This window comes from Coptis chinensis, chromosome 9 (assembly GCF_015680905.1).
Source record: "Coptis chinensis isolate HL-2020 chromosome 9, ASM1568090v1, whole genome shotgun sequence".
Lineage (NCBI taxonomy): Eukaryota > Viridiplantae > Streptophyta > Magnoliopsida > Ranunculales > Ranunculaceae > Coptis > Coptis chinensis.
The window spans coordinates 24,289,592-24,305,662 of NC_141464.1; the positions used below are offsets into that span (position 1 = coordinate 24,289,592).

Sequence of the window (16,071 nt, forward strand, 5' to 3'; positions counted from 1 at the left end):
ATCGTATATACTGACCATGCCGCACTTCGGTACTTACTCGCGAAAAAGGACGCGAAACATCAATTGTTCCGCTGGATCCTTCTCTTGCAAGAATTCACCCTAGAAATCAAAGACAAAAAAGGAATCGAAAATATCGTGGTCGACCATTTATCAAGGCTGGTTGGTCACATTGATAGTGATTCTGAAGCCATCTGTGATTCCTTCCTAGATGAATATTTGTACTCTATTTTCTCCTCTCCATGGTACGCGGATATCATTAATTACCTAGTTACTAAGGAAGTTCCTTTTTCTTGGTCACGTCCTGATCATAAAAAGTTCTTATCCACTGTAAAATATTATTTCTGGGATGACCCCTACCTCTTTAAGTATTGTTCCGACCAACTCATTCGTCGATGCATTCCGGATCGAGCACACCGACGTATTATCCTTTGCCATGAACAATCTTGCGAAGGTCATTTCAGTGGGAAGAAACTGCGGCCAAGGTGTTACAATGTGGTTTTTACTGGCCTACCCTTTTTCGCGATGCACACAAACATTGCATAGCTTGCATTCGTTGTCAGCACCTAGGTCGAATTACCAAACGCAATATGATGCCCCTAAATCCTATCTTGATTGTGGAAATTTTTTATGTTTGGGGCATTGATTTTATGGGACCCTTCCCTATTTCTCAAGGTTTCCTCTACATTCTAGTCGATGTAGACTATGTGTCGTCCAAATGGATTGAGGCACTTGCATGTTGCTCAAATGACCATAAGATTGTCGTGAAATTTGTAAAAGAAAACATTTTCTCTCGTTTTGGTGTCCCTAAGGCTATCATCAGTGATTGAGGTACACATTTTTGTAATAAAATTTTAATGAAGAAATATGGAGTTACTCACAAGATTGCTACTCCATATCACCCACAAACGAGTGGCCAAGTGGAAGTCTCCAACAGAGAGATAAAGTCCATTATGGAGAAAATTGTCAATCCATCAAGAAAGGACTGGTTTTTCCGCTTATCGGATGCCTTGTGGGCATACCAAATAGCATTTAAGACATCTATTGGGATGTCTCCTTACCGCATTATTTTTGAAAAACCTTGTCATCTGCTAGATGAACTTGAGCATCGTGCCCTTTGGGCCATCAAAAGCCTTAATTACAATATCAACGCGGCAGGTGAAAAGCAAAAATTGTAATTAAATGAGCTTGAGGAGATTTAGAATGATGCTTATGATCTCTCGAAATCCTACAAAACTAATATGAAAAAAGTGCACAACAAGCACATTTTACGTAAAGATTTCAAAATTGGCCAAAAAGTTTTACAATACAACTCTAGATTATATATTTTTCCTGGTAAATTGAAAACACGATGGTCTGGTCCTTTCATTGTGTCAGTTGTTACCCATTATGGGGCAATCTCCTTGCTTAATCCACAAGATAACAGCGAATTTCAAGTAAATGGACAACGCCTCAAACATTACCACGAATTACGATCCCCAGATGTTGAACAGACTGTTCTTCAGGATCCGGTCTATAGATGTTTCGTTTGGCGTACTCAATCTTGTTTCTGTAGAGGGTACGCCATTAAGGTAGCCAGGCCATCTTCTATTTTATGATCTCAAAAGTTCTTTGAAGTGTGTGGTTGCAAGTGCCAAAACCTTAGTCCAAAAAAAAAACAAACTCTATTCAGAACTGAGTATAAATATTTTCTGCAACGCGAGCAAACGTTCCTGCTGGTAAACGATGGGTACCAAAAATTTCCCCTCCTTCCTTCTCTTCCTTTTTCTAATCTTTGCCTTGCGAACTTCAGCTAATCATTTGGTGTAAGTCTCACTCATCACAAATAGGTAATAGTTGTAGTACTTTTGCTCGTAAACGACGTGTGTGAAGGATGGGATGGTGTATGCATTGTCAAACACCTTTCTGTCCAGGTCTTGACTTTCTATCCGATACTAGTCGGTATAAGGTATATTTTTGTCTGACACCAGCTGTGCAAGATAATCTTCGTCGCTGCACCGTTTCTCCCACGGGTTGGGAATCATCTTAAGAATCTGACGTTAAAAGACTCGTAAACGTCTTGAGAATCTGACATGAAAAGACTCGATTCGTCTTGAGGATCTAACGTTAAAAGACTCACCTTGTAGATATGTATATATTGTTGCCTTTTATAAAAAATTCCCTGTGCATTAAGTTGTGCACATAGAGATTCGTGTTCAACCTCGGATGTTGCATACTTGGAACACAAATGGGCAATGGATTCCACCAGACCAACCCCTAGAATTGGTTACTTTGAGTTCCCTTTAGGGCGGTTTGAGAATAACTGTATGTAATAAGGGCAATATTATTAGACCGTAGCGCACACGGTCTAGGATGGTACCGTCCTGCCCCTAACCCCATAATACATAGAGATAAAGCCACAGTCTGGCTGGATTGGGTTCGCTCTAGAGCCGACATGATAGTCGCCTATGAATTTAGATGGTGACTCTTCTGGACATCCGGATTTTTTCACGTAAATCTCCATTGTATAGAAATAAAAACTTTGTTTATAAATAAAACACCCCTCTTTCTTTTTAAAATTTCTTGTGACCTTTGAGAATGACTTATATAATTGGATGAAATTTTTCGTGCCAATCATTTCGATATCTCATTCATCCAATTCGGAGTCCGAACGAGTCGTGGGTGAGCGTTTAGATTTTTTAGGCTTAAATTGGGCTTTAGGCTTGATTTGGGTTTGTGAATTTTTTGGGCCTAGCCAAATCTCGTATTCTCGGTCCATTTAAACCCAAGACAACCCACCACACGCGTCACCCTTACAACCTTCATCTTCCCCAAAATTCGGATCTTGTCCCCTCTCGATTTAGTCTCGCACGAGACAATCCCACATTATACCCAGGTCTCGCGTGCGACCACCACAGCTCCGAATCCAATTCCCTTCCATCAGCAACTCCAAATTCTCCCCCTCATCTCAAATTAATATCCATCCTCTTCATACGATCACCAATGGCCGGAAACGGGCGGATTTCGGTGGAGAAAAATTTTGGAGCTCTATTTGAGAATGGGATGTTTGCTCCATTCTTCGATATGGAAATACACTCTAGAGGATGGGAATATTTGTTATATGCCAATGGTGGGCTCTATTCAACAGATTTGGTGTTGAAATTTTACAACAATAGGAGCTTTAATGGCGACCATTTTTGGGTCACCATCGACGGTGTGCGCCGCGAAGTCACACTTGCTTTGATCTCGAATGTAACGGGCATACCTATGGTCGACCACGTGCTGACTCAACAACAGTCCATGTACCCACAGACTTATGACCTAATGCTTGACACGCTTATCGAGGGTGAGTACAATATGGATGGGAAATGCGAGTATCAGCGCTCGGTACGACGGAACCAGCTAGCTGTGACTTAATGGCTGGGACAGAACGTCATTGGCACCTCGAAGCCCTCGGACATCAACAAGACATTCCTCCACCTTCTCTGGATCCTCCAGGAGCGCAAGGGTAACTTCTGCATAGTCACCTTTCTTTTTGATATCATTACGCACGCCACCTTCAGGTTAGCCCCTCTTGCCGTTCTTGTAATGCAAGTTATGATTAATTTGGGTTTCCTGTCTACCACCCCGTTATTCCCTATGCCACTATATGAGAATATGCTTGTTTTCAAGAAATGCATACTGGCCCCCAGGGAACCCACAGCACCAATGGCAGCTGAGCACGCTAACGTAGGTCCATCTCACCCACCCTCCTTTGATGAGACTGCTATGAGTAAGATGAGCCATCCTATGGATGCCTTACGTGCTATGAACAGTGGCATGAGAGACATGTACACTCGCCAGGTATCGATGAAACATACCTTGGGCGAGTTAAGGACGGATATGACCACTTTCGCCAGAGTCACCGACATACAAAGATGGGCTTAATTTCAGCAGGAAATGCGAGCTTCCATGAATGCATTTCAGAACCAAATGATTACTCGCCAGAACCAGTTCCAGCGAATGATCATGGCAAACCAGCATCAGTTTCAAGCTCAGGTGATGGATACTCTAGGTGATATCCAGGAGCAGTTAGCCTCCACGGGAGCTCGTCCTGTACGCCGTCGCAGGACTCCTGGTTCTTCTTCTGCTGCCCCTGAGGATTCCCCTGCAGCCCCCGCGGATTCTCAACAGCCAGTTTATTTCCCCAGTCTTATATATTATTTATGTCGGATATTTTATTTACGTGTTTGCATTTTTATTTTCCAACCTAGGATGTCTGTTATTTCCTACATGTTCTAAAATTTCTGCATTGTCAAATAGTATATTTTAGCTATCTCCAATATTATATTATATAGGTAGAAATATTTATAATAATATATATTAGTAATAATAATTTATATAGATATATATAAAAATATATACATATATATTTTTAACGTCACACTTAACAACAAATTTTACCGTAAACCAACGTTTTGCAAAACAGCTAGGAAACGATCAGAAAACGGTCATGAAATCGCATCCTAAAAATGGTCAGAAAACGGTCAAGAAATCACATCCAAGAACTGTCAGAAAACGGCTCAATTTTCTTTCTATAAAAACGTTCAACACATCCTTCACATTCACTCCTTTCATCTTCTTCCCTCTACACTTCTTATTCTAAATATCGTTTTTTAGTTCGCTACAAATTTCAAGCTTTATGGATGCACTAGAAAAGTTGAGTAGCAGCAGATTGAATATGCTACTCAAGTCTTCATGCTCGGTTGTTTTATTATAGTAATGTTGTTAATGTGGCATATAACCCTATCTAATATTTAAGTTTGTATTTTATTTCCCGTGTCATTATGGTGTATTTTCACATCTCTGTACGTTGTTACATCTTACTGTAATATTATATCTACATCTTCTTTGTCCTTCTACTTACGCTATTTACGTATATATATATAAAAAAAAAAAGGCACTCCTTGTAGTCACATGCCCCATTCTTCCCATCCACACTACATCCACTTTTGTGTCATGTTTCAGAAGACACACGTGGTCTAACTACCCTATGACACTTCGATTCGTATTTTTTGCATCTTCGTATTGGTGCCTATTTATAGCAAGGATGGACCATCCCCCAGTTCGTAATTGGGGCAATGTGAGTTGATGTACATATTTGTTTTACGTTTTGATATGAAAAATAAATAACCTAACAGTGTGCTTTCACTTTTATGATGTATAATATATAGTGTGTTACAATAAATTTCTGTGGAAGATATCAGCTATATTTTTACTCAAAGCCTCTCAGGTATATTCTTTCTTCCTCTTAACACTTTGAGGACACAGTGTCCGACTGTTTGGGGGTGGCGAGAACCTTTCGCAAAAATTAAGCATTCATAGTTGTATATAGTTTTATTTTATGTCTAAATAAACGTATTTAGTGACAAATTCTTGTTTCCTTTTCTGTGATGAAAAATATTTAGAAATCTCACCCTAGCATTTGAATTAAGACTTGTTCTTAGAAACTTGAGTTAATACGTATGCAATAGTTTTTACATCTTTTCATGAGCATTCATGCATGCATTGACTATCATTAAATGTACACAGCAGTAAGTTTCTGGGACCCACGGTTAGACAACTTAGTTTCCATATCCTGTAAGAATCTAACCAAAAAGTCTCAAAATGTGTGATATGTGAGTAATGACACATAGGAGTAGTTTTTCAGAATAGAGAAGTTCACACGTCTACTTACTTGATCACTACCCAAATCCTAGGTGAGAATTTAGGCCTTCTTTGGATCGATATAGCCAAAAATTTACACCTGTAAAAAAAATTTATCGCTAGTCACCCCATTGAACCTTTCATTAACCCTTTTTATTTCACCAAAAATTCATTACCCATCTATTAACCACAAATAAATAAGCCTACCTAGACGATGAGTATGAGAAATAGGATGAAGTGCGGAAAAATGAAGAGAAAAACTTGTCACAAATAAAAATCAGTTACCTATTTTAGAAGAAAAGAAAAAAAAAATAGAAATATGTTTCCAAAAATCAAAAGAATTATCAAAGTTAGAATTTCCCCCAAAATCAAATCAAACGGGAATACAAAAGCTTAAAAAAGCCAAGTATGGAAACCCATGTTAGAAGCAAGAAAGAAAATAAAGATTTCTCTAGTATAAATATCTCGAAGACCTTATTCTCTCATACTTATCATTTTTGAATTTTCCATTCCAATTTCTTCTACATTACCACCTAAGCCCCATAAAACCTAATAAATACCTCTAGCTCAATTAGGAGTAGGATAGTGTGATAATAAGTAGTAGATATGAATTCTCGACCTCGGCTCCTCTGACTGTCATTGAGTATGTGAGGAAACGTGTGCCCACTGCACACTGGAGTTAGCAAAACTTGAGTGGAAAAATAAGAGAGAAATTGTGTTTCGACACATATCTGTGAGAACCTACTTAAGGACGCTATCCAAAGGATCCAGAAACGGCCATGCTCGTACATTTCATTGTAAAAGATCACTACATGCATATTCATATGTAGATGTTTTGATTATTGTATGTATATTAACTTAAATTTCGAAAGAATTAATTCTTGTTTCACCCGCTAGTGAGATGTATAGATACCTAAGATTAATTAAGAAAACAGGCCTTTGTTACTAAGTCGTTGTAGTATAAATAAAGTTTGTGAGTATCTTCTCTGGAAAACTCTCACGAGGCTATAACTCGTCCACTAGGGAATTCCTAGTGGTTCAAGACCTTGTTGCATACGGTCAATGCAACCGCACTCTGTGAAATGAGACTTAGCTTAGGACAACATATTTTTGGCCACTTATCATTTTAATGTCTCTTCTTTGCTTGAAGAGAAGCAAAGTGTTGTTTGGGGGTGGTGTGATAAGCACCCAAAACTGTAATATTAAACCCCGAGAAACATAGCATTTTGGTCAATTATGTGTTTAATAATCATGTAATAATTATATTTTCGTACTTTTGCAGGTTTCCGTAGTTAACGTGAATATGATAATAAAACATGCATTGAAGTACGAGAATACTTGAATTTTTGAAGTCTTCCCACTCAGCCCCAGTAAAGCCCAACAAAGCTTGACTAGAGCTGAAGTTTCCAAAGGAACAAAACCAGTGCGGAACGGGTCCACATGTAAAGAAGCAGCAAACTTCCGAAGCTCACATCTTTCAAACCTGGACCCCGACGTCGGCTAGTGAACTGCCAGAGTAACTAGGGCGACAAACTCTATGCAAGGACAAAAAGTTGTAAAATGCCAAAATCGGCGCCGCCACTGGACACATCACGTGGACCCACTCTGCGGGCCCAAAAGGCATGACGAGTCAGCATAGGCAAGTGGCAAGTGGTGGTCACAATTTTGTGCCACATTGCAATAGGAAAAGACATGTATCAATATCCATTCAATGTTTGAATTGAATTGAGGAAAGGGACAAAACATAAGGTACAAAAAGACAAATAACCAAATTAATTCAGATGAAGCCAAAACTTTGTATTTCAAAGTTTTGAATGGATCAATTTGACAAAAGGACGAAACCAAATTAATTCCTTCAATATTGCTCCTTCAGCATTTTATGCTTTAGCTTCTACTCATTAGTTAGTTATCTTTAATTTATCGTCTGTAGCTTCATTCCAGTACTTTACATTCCATCATTTTCTCTTCCAGCAGCTTCAATACTGTAAGTTATTTTTTCTTAATAAAAGTCATTTCTTTTCAAGTTTAATATATGTCCTGCATTTACTTATTTATTGTATACATCAAGTTTAATTATTCCTCCAATGACCATGAGCTAATTCCCCCCTCCCCCCTCTCAGGGGGAAGGTTATGCTGCTCGTGTGAGAATCCGGATTGACACTTTAATATTATAGAATCAATGCTTAGGAATTAGGTGTATATTATACATCCGGTCCCAAAATGATTGAGACTGTATAAATTTGGAGTGTTGATGCTCTAGAACAATCTCGCGAGAGACCCAAAATGTCTCGCTGACTTCTCTCTGTGTCGACAAACTCTCCAATTTGTCCAGCTGATGTAGAATCGAACCAGGAGCTGAAATGATATTCTAGAGATGAAATATTAGTTCAACTCCTTATGCTAGTGCGATGTGACTCAGAGATGCGGGAATTTCGCTAGGGATCGATACTCGACGTCGTCTCGGGTTTGTCTATGAACTCGAGACGAATTAGAGCTGTAGTGATGTGGTAATATAAACTATTGAAAAATTATTCTTGCATGAGTATAATTAACTGTCTCCCTGTTTCTCTATCTTTGTTTATTTACATCGAAATCACCGTTATTTATTTACATTATTTGCATTACCGTTAAATTACTTAAACCAACTACATAACCTAAAATCTTACTCACCAAAAGTTGTAAATCCAGTTGTAAACCTTGCCGAGCCCTAAGGTTTGGACGATCTCTTACTCGACCTATCCTACCAAACCCACGTAAGTAAGGTAACTTGACTAAACGGACGACTATACAGACTTTGGACTTTGGACTTTGGTTCTTGGACTTCGGACTATGGACCTCGGACTTAAGTATAAAACCAAAACGTGAAATCCTCATTTTATCACGCTGCATATTTACTTGCCGTGTTGGGTGGCAACACTCAACCTTCTGTTACCAACCTCAAATCCATTCTCGGCTCTGTTGGGGCTGAAGCTGATGATGATAAGATCGAATTGCTCTTGTCACAAGTCAAGGATAAAGACAAAACAGAGCTCATTGCTTCTGGAAGGGAGAAGCTGGCTTCGGTTCCATCCGGTGGTGGAGGTGCTGCTGTGGCAGTCGCAGCATCTAGTGGTGGTGGTGGTGCAGCAGCACCTGTAGATGCAGAAGCAAAGAAAGAGGAAAAAGTTGAAGAGAAAGAGGAGTCCGATGATGATATGGGCTTCGATCTCTTTGACTAAGAGGTTGAGATTAGGCCTTTGATTTGGGCTTAGGCCATTGATTTGGTGCATGCGCTACTTACGTGGAGACTGAGTTGCCATGTGTACGCATTATGTTGCCAAATCATGCCAAATCATCAAATACGTAAGCTAAATAATCAAATACGTATACGAATACATAGACGGTGCCCTATTTAGTAATATGTCAAATCTACGGTACCCTATTTAGCAAAAAAAAAAATACAGCACCCATAATTTAAAATCCACTATAGTTCAGTACCCATATCAATAATTTTTTCAATTCAAAATCATAGCACAATGCAAGTTCAATAATTACTTTCCTGTGAAATACGAAGAGTAGCTCATATAACTGAAATTCAAATTACGGAAATAAAACTTACATAAAAATAAATGACAGTAATGAAACTACAAATAAAACATAAAACATCAAACTATACTATCCCTAGCTACTCGGGCGGTGGGTGAGGGAACATGCTCCGAGATGCTCACCCCGAGCTCCCCAAGAGCCGAAGACCATTAGATCGCCCTTCGGGCGACGACGCCGTGCACTGGATGGTGTGTCCTCGGAAGGAGAGTCCCCGTGAGGTGGGAATCGAGTCGACCCATCCCGTCCGGGCCCGGCTCGAGCTTCTAGCTCGGCACTCATCTGTTCCCACCTCTCGCCCTCTCTCGGTACGGAGCTCGAAGTTGTGATGCATCGTTGTTATCGAGTCCGGAGGTCTTCACAGATAGTGTTAAGCGACGCATGCCTTGATGGATCACAGCCATGCATTCTCATCATCCGCCCAAAGACCTCTCCAAGGCATCCGCGTCAAAACAGTCAAGTCCTCCTCATCCTCCGGAGGCATCCCGATGTCCCCGGCTTCCTCGGCATTCTCAGCTCCTCCATCCTCTTCTTCTTCTTCTCTATCCTCATCCTCCAATCTCCAAACCCATTGGACACACCCTTATAGATGCGAGGGTTACGGTGGAGAGTGATGTATGTCCGATCGGTCGAGTCGCTCTCGGCTTGAGCATGATCTTTGTTATCAAAGCGGGGAGAGGGCAACAGTCCTCCCTACTCCCCCCTATTATGCTCGATAAAAACTCTAAGATGCAGAAGTCATACTTCCGGCTCTGGAGTATCCATAAGATATGGAGGCAGATTCGGGCCGATATAGTCGACCTTCCCCTTCCCTCGACGTTAGACCAATCCACTAGGTCAGAGCCACCGGGGTTGGTCCTAAGGGAAGCTTGTCGGACACAATCGCGATCTTGCATTGTAGTCCCCTCCAATAACTGTCTCGTGCATCAATGGCTCTACCCCCATTATCTTTGGGACTCCTCGCAGGGTGACATCGGATGGACTCTGGCGAATGCCTAGAATCTCGACCAACAACCCGTCGTCACTTCCTTCCGCCCTCTTATTTCACAACAACAAAAATCCTAGTCCCTTCCAACTCCCTCGTATCATAGAACCGTCGGACTAAGTCCTCGTGGTAATAGGCTTCGGTCGAGTACCACAAGCTATTCCAGTCTCGACCGATCATCTCGATCCGTAAAACGGTAGCGAAGTGGTCGGGGGGAAAAAGCTTGTTCCGCAAAAATTCGGCGTTGTTGAGCCATTGGAAGTTTGGAATGTAGTGAGGGTTTAAATGTGATGTAGTGGTGTGATTTTAATAGACCGGTTGAAGCAACCCGGTGGTGGTGGTGGAGTGGTGGTCGGCAGCACCAAAATTTTGAATTTTCGGGTGGTTTTAGTGATGGAAATCGATAGTGGTGGTGGTCGGTGGTGTTTTGGAATCGATTTGGGTTGGGATTTAATTTGGGGGGTAAATTTTTTGTTTTCTTTTTATTTTGATTTTGTTTTTAGGTTTTGGAGCTTGGTCATTAATGGCGGATGGAGAAGAAAACGATGAACTGATGGTGAAGGTGAAGGGCGCGTGTCGCTGTCGGTGAAGCTGGTTGGGCCCAAGCCCAAAATCGAAATTTGTGATTTTTTTCGATTTTTCGCGAAACTTCAAATCAAAATTGCCGCTTCGTTACCGGTCCGATTTTTGCGAATGAGATATGAAAATGATCAGGAGAGAATTTCCAATCCAATGATCCATAAAACACTCAATTCCGACCATGGATGACATATAAGATAGTGGAAAACGCCTCGAAGTGCATGCATTACGTACGTTATGCGAACAATTGAACTCTAAATTCATGGATTATGTCAACCCAAATCGTAATACAATAAAATGGCCTAAGCAACTCTAATGGGACATAAATATTTAGTACGGAAACACGAACACCCCACCCCCAAACAAATTTTTACAACGAAGCTTAGAAAATTTGTTTTTAGCAGTGGGTCTTTTAAAGTCAGATTCCCGAGACTTCCTAGGTTACTATGCTTATTCTTTAATATATATCATGCACCTTATTTTTCATTTTTGAATGAGTGGGTGTTCTAGTAAATAAGGGTGGAAAAGTGAATGGTTGTGGAGAATATGGTGGATATGGATAAGTTGTAGAAAGACAGCCTGTAAACAATGAGGATGTGGTTTTAGCACAAAACTCACTCATTGTGTGTGTAGGGACTATCTCAAGTCTGAAAATGAAGGTGTCAAATGGTTTGTCCTTCTGAAGTATTTGTTTACTAGGTGGATTTAAAAAATTATGGAGCCTGGGAGAAAACAAAAGGATCGAAAGTGCAAACTTCGAGATTCCTTTGAAAGGGTGGAAGGAGGGGATCGAAGTGGATGTTGTGCAAAGTAGTTCTTGATAGGGTGATTCATCACCTTCTCGAAGAAACTCATCGAATTGCTCATCTAGATTGGTCATATCCTCGTTACTATGATAGTCCTCTATATCTTTTGAGAAAGTCATCTATCTCCTCCTCATCCGTAATATGTGTATCGACTAGTGTAGGGATGGAAATATTGAGTCCGATCTTCCAAAGGAAAGAAATTTGGGCATATGATTATCGGGGAACGTGTTGTTGAAATAATCTCGAAAGCAACGCCTCGATCATGCTAACCTCTCCATCCATAGACGAATCGGGTAATGCTTGTGTCTTTGTTTTAAAACATTGACTTCAACAAGATGGCCAAAAAGACATGGACATTGAACCATCGTGGCAATTAATGAGCGCGCGTTGGCGGTTGCCAGAAAAAGTTAAGCCCTAAGATGATCGGACACGAGTCATTAACGACTTACGTATCGAGGGATGACAAAATCAGGGATAGTAAAAATCCTGAATTTTTACGAGAACATTTTCGGCGACACCCTTAGGATACTTAATAGACCGATCAATTCTAATTGCAATGTCATTCTAGTGGGTTGCATCTCGTCTAGACCTATTTGTCTATACAAATAAAAGCGGGAGTAAGTTTACACTAACCCCAAGTCTAATAACGCTGGTCGTCAGTAAAGGAATCTCCTAAGGTGCATTGTATGCAGAAAGACGACCGGTCCCTTGTACTTAACAATTCCATTATGTTCGATAGAGTTGGGAATTGTTCCGTTAAAAAGCGTCTTTTGGTATATTGGTCTTACGCCTAGTAGTACACATTCCTTAAGAAACTTAGCATGGTGTGGTAGCTTTTTATAGCTTCGAGGAAGGGAAGGTTTATAGTTAGATTCTTGAAAACATCCCTAATCTCCTCGTAATTTGTATCCCTAGTTAACATGGCTAATTTTTGTGGAAAGCGGTGGTTTTACGTCTATATTTAGCAATGGTATTACCTGGGTGTTTAACCGTGGCTTCCTGTTTCTTAGGTTGTGTTGTAACTGGTACCTCTACAGTGGTAGGCTCTTCAGTTTCTATTTCGATATCTAGTAATATAGCAGGTGTAGGGGCTACTGGTGGGGTAACTATAGGCATAGTTACTTTGTTATCAACCACTCTACCAGAACGGAGGGTGGTGATGGCCTTTAGCTCACCTACGGTTTCATACTCATTACTAGTATTATCGGTTATCTCAAAGGCTGTATTTGTTGTTTTAGGATTAGGTATTTAAATGACACGAAACACACCTTTGGGTTGGGCTTTATCTTGAGCCAACCGTTTGGTTAAATTATTAACGGATGTAGAAGGCGTTGGTTAGATTGAGCCATGGTTTGGAAAAGTTTTTGGCTCACTTGTATGAAGGTGTCAAGACGATCCGGTTGTGTGTGGGTGTAGTAGTCCACGGGTGATGTGGTTGGAACTATTTCCGTGAATTATTTATGGGTGGATTTTGGTAGTTATTATTTACCTAACGATACCTCTATTAGCATTATAATTATTATAACTACTTTGACCTTGTGCTTGACCTTGTCGAGGTTGCACTTGGTTGTTATAATTATTAAAATTCCCCGACCACAATCCTTTGTCGTGAGTGGGGGCTTGGTTAAAGGCGCGCGTAGGCCTAACATATTGGTTATTGTACCGCTTGAGGTGTGACGTTTTGGTTATTTCTCCAACCGAAGTTGGGATTTTGTCTCCAAGGGCGTTAGGTTCACTATTAATGGAACAAGCCTGTTCATAGGCTATAGGACGATTAAGAGTCGGGATGCTTTCGGGGCTCAATGAAACTACATGGATTTGAATTTACATTTATGACGGGATTGGCTTTTGTTGTACAGAAATGGCCTCTACCTTTTGTGAGGGATTCAATTAGAGTTTTAAGCTCGGGATCTGATTTAACCTCAAACATCTTGGTAGCCTTAAATCTGTTGAAGAAGAACTAGCGGAGCGGAGTAATCGTCACTACCCCCAGTTGTTATTTAAGCTTAGTTTGGTCCTCTAAAAATTTATAAGGCTCAAAGCTCCTTTGCTTAAGAAACTACCCCATTCATTATGTCAAGGACTTCTTTATGGTGGTGTAGAAGTCCTTTGAAAAGGCACGAACTAACGTGTCTTTAAGCTAAGTTATGATGTAGACACTCTATAAGGAGATTGGTGAAGCGATTCCAAGCCTCTCTGAAATGTTTCATGAGGATTTTGTCGAAAAGAAATGAATCTTGGAAAGCATCTCATCCGTCTTTAGGGGTGGGTAAAATGTTCCATAAACAAATTGAACAAGTTTAGCCCACGAGTCCACGAGAATTAGGTGTTTGGGCAGTTAACCAAGACGCCTTTATCGGGTAAGGTGAAAGGGAATACCGCCTTAATTTAATTTGTTCCGCACCAACCGTAGGATGGTGGAATGTTGTTAGGACTTGTTCAATCTTACGATAATCTTGATAAGGTTTTTCATGGTCTAATCCATGAAAAACGGGTAACAAATTAAAAATATTTGGGGGGATTCGGAAATCCCCCGCTAGGTCTGCTAGAACGATGCAAGATTTGGGGCTATCGCTCAAGGCTTTGTAGAAGTCAGAGAGAGGCCTCTCTTCTTCGTCGAGCATTGTGTCAGGTGATGTGTGTGAAATAGTAGCTAGAGGTGTAGTGGGTGGTATACTAGATAGACTTGTTTGTTGACGTTGTTGTGTAATTACGTTCGGTGTTTTTGTTCGGCCAGACCTTAATCTCATACAAGGCTAAAACCAAACTTAGCTAAACACATCAACACTCCAAACAATTCTGATATACTAGTATAAACCTCTAACAGGAGAGCGAGGTGTGGAAAAAAGGAATACCTGATTGCGTCCTTACTTCGCTTATGAATAGCGTCTTGTTTATGCTTGTTCAGTGTATATAGCAGGTTAGAACACTGAAAAATATGAAAGATTAAAGTTCGAATCAAAACTGTCGAAATCCGAAAATTTTTGTTAAGGCGCGCTGGTGCTTCGGATAGAAGCCTTGGTCGCTCTGGGTAATTTTCAAATTACAGTGCTTTTAGGGCGGGTCGCGCTCCACATGGGGGCGGGTTGCGCTCTTGCTCCAGGCTATATAGGTGGTCGCTCTCAAGGAAGCAGCCTTCGCAGCCAATATTTTTACCCGGAATTTTTCAACTCTGAAATGGACAACCACAGTATGAATCAAACAAGGGTGGGTGGGTGTAATGGGACTTTAAGAGCAGTACTAACACTACGAAAACAATACGAAAGTGAAACTAAGATGGCAGCGGCGCCATTTGATAAAAGTAAAATAAATAGTTTACCTACGAAATGAACGATGAACTCAAAACGTAAGTAAACTAAAACTATCTTAAGAGTCTATGTTTTATCAAAGATTCTACTATCAAGTCTATGAGATATAGTGGAGTAGAGTGATTCGTTCCACTCTTAGTCCTTCCGCATGCTATGTTTTCAAGTGTAAGTACTCTAAACTTAAAGTCTAATGAGATTTTACTTAAAAGGCAACTAGACTACGATGCAACTACCCACGAAATGCAACTAGTCGACGATGGGAATAACTAAGGGAATGCTACGTTGATTCTATGATAAGGAGTTAGAGGGGGATTGATTCCACCTTAACTCGACTTAATCCTATTAATGACGAATCGTCGTAATCCGAATTGAACTGCTTCGTTGAACAATTGGTTCTTCCTAATCCCTAATTACACATGGCATTCCTACCAATTCATAACTAGCATGTGAACGATTAAACCCATTCTCATGGTGAACTAATCGTTTCTAGAGTGGAAAGGAAATTACGACGAATCTACGATATTCAGAATCAAGCTTTCATCAAGGCTTCTCAACCCCCTCTAATGGAGGTTTAGCCGAGAATCATTACGCAATCATTTCCGATTACTTTTAAACTAAACATGATATAAAGAATTGAAATTTACTTAATTAAACAATAATGAAATCTAATTTAATGACTCAAATGAAATAAGGAGAGGAATTGAAATTAGATCTAGAAATGGAAATGACAAAATCGAAATTGATAAAAATACTACTTTATTGATCTAATCAAAATGAAGAACAAGATTCAAAGGTTTAATCTAATACAATAATTGAAATGGAACTAAACTTAATTAATCTACATGAAAAACTAGATCTAGAATTCATTAATGGAGGCTACTAATCTAATCTATTTCTAGGTCCAACTATCTACCATTAACTAACTACCCTTAACAAAGAATTAAGCTTTTGTTTTTATACTTTCAGATCCAAAAATCGTGCATGGGCTTGGAGCCATGTTTTGGGCAAGAGAATCAGGCCCAAAACCCAATTCTTTCAGTCCAAAAAGGCCTCTCCAGCTGCTGTTGGCTTCAATAGACTTTTCGTCCACTTCTGCTCCTCTTATTGGGTCAAGGCTTAGACCATTGGAAAGCTCTTTCTGAGCCGGTCG

The 16,071-nt window shown here is 40.2% G+C and overlaps 1 pseudogene; it reads left to right on the top strand.

The window, feature by feature from the left end:
* Nucleotides 1-8,540: 8,540 nt before the first annotated feature.
* Nucleotides 8,541-8,884, top strand: LOC147475285 (large ribosomal subunit protein P2 pseudogene; annotated as a pseudogene).
* The last annotated feature ends 7,187 nt before the right edge of the window (nt 8,885-16,071 follow it).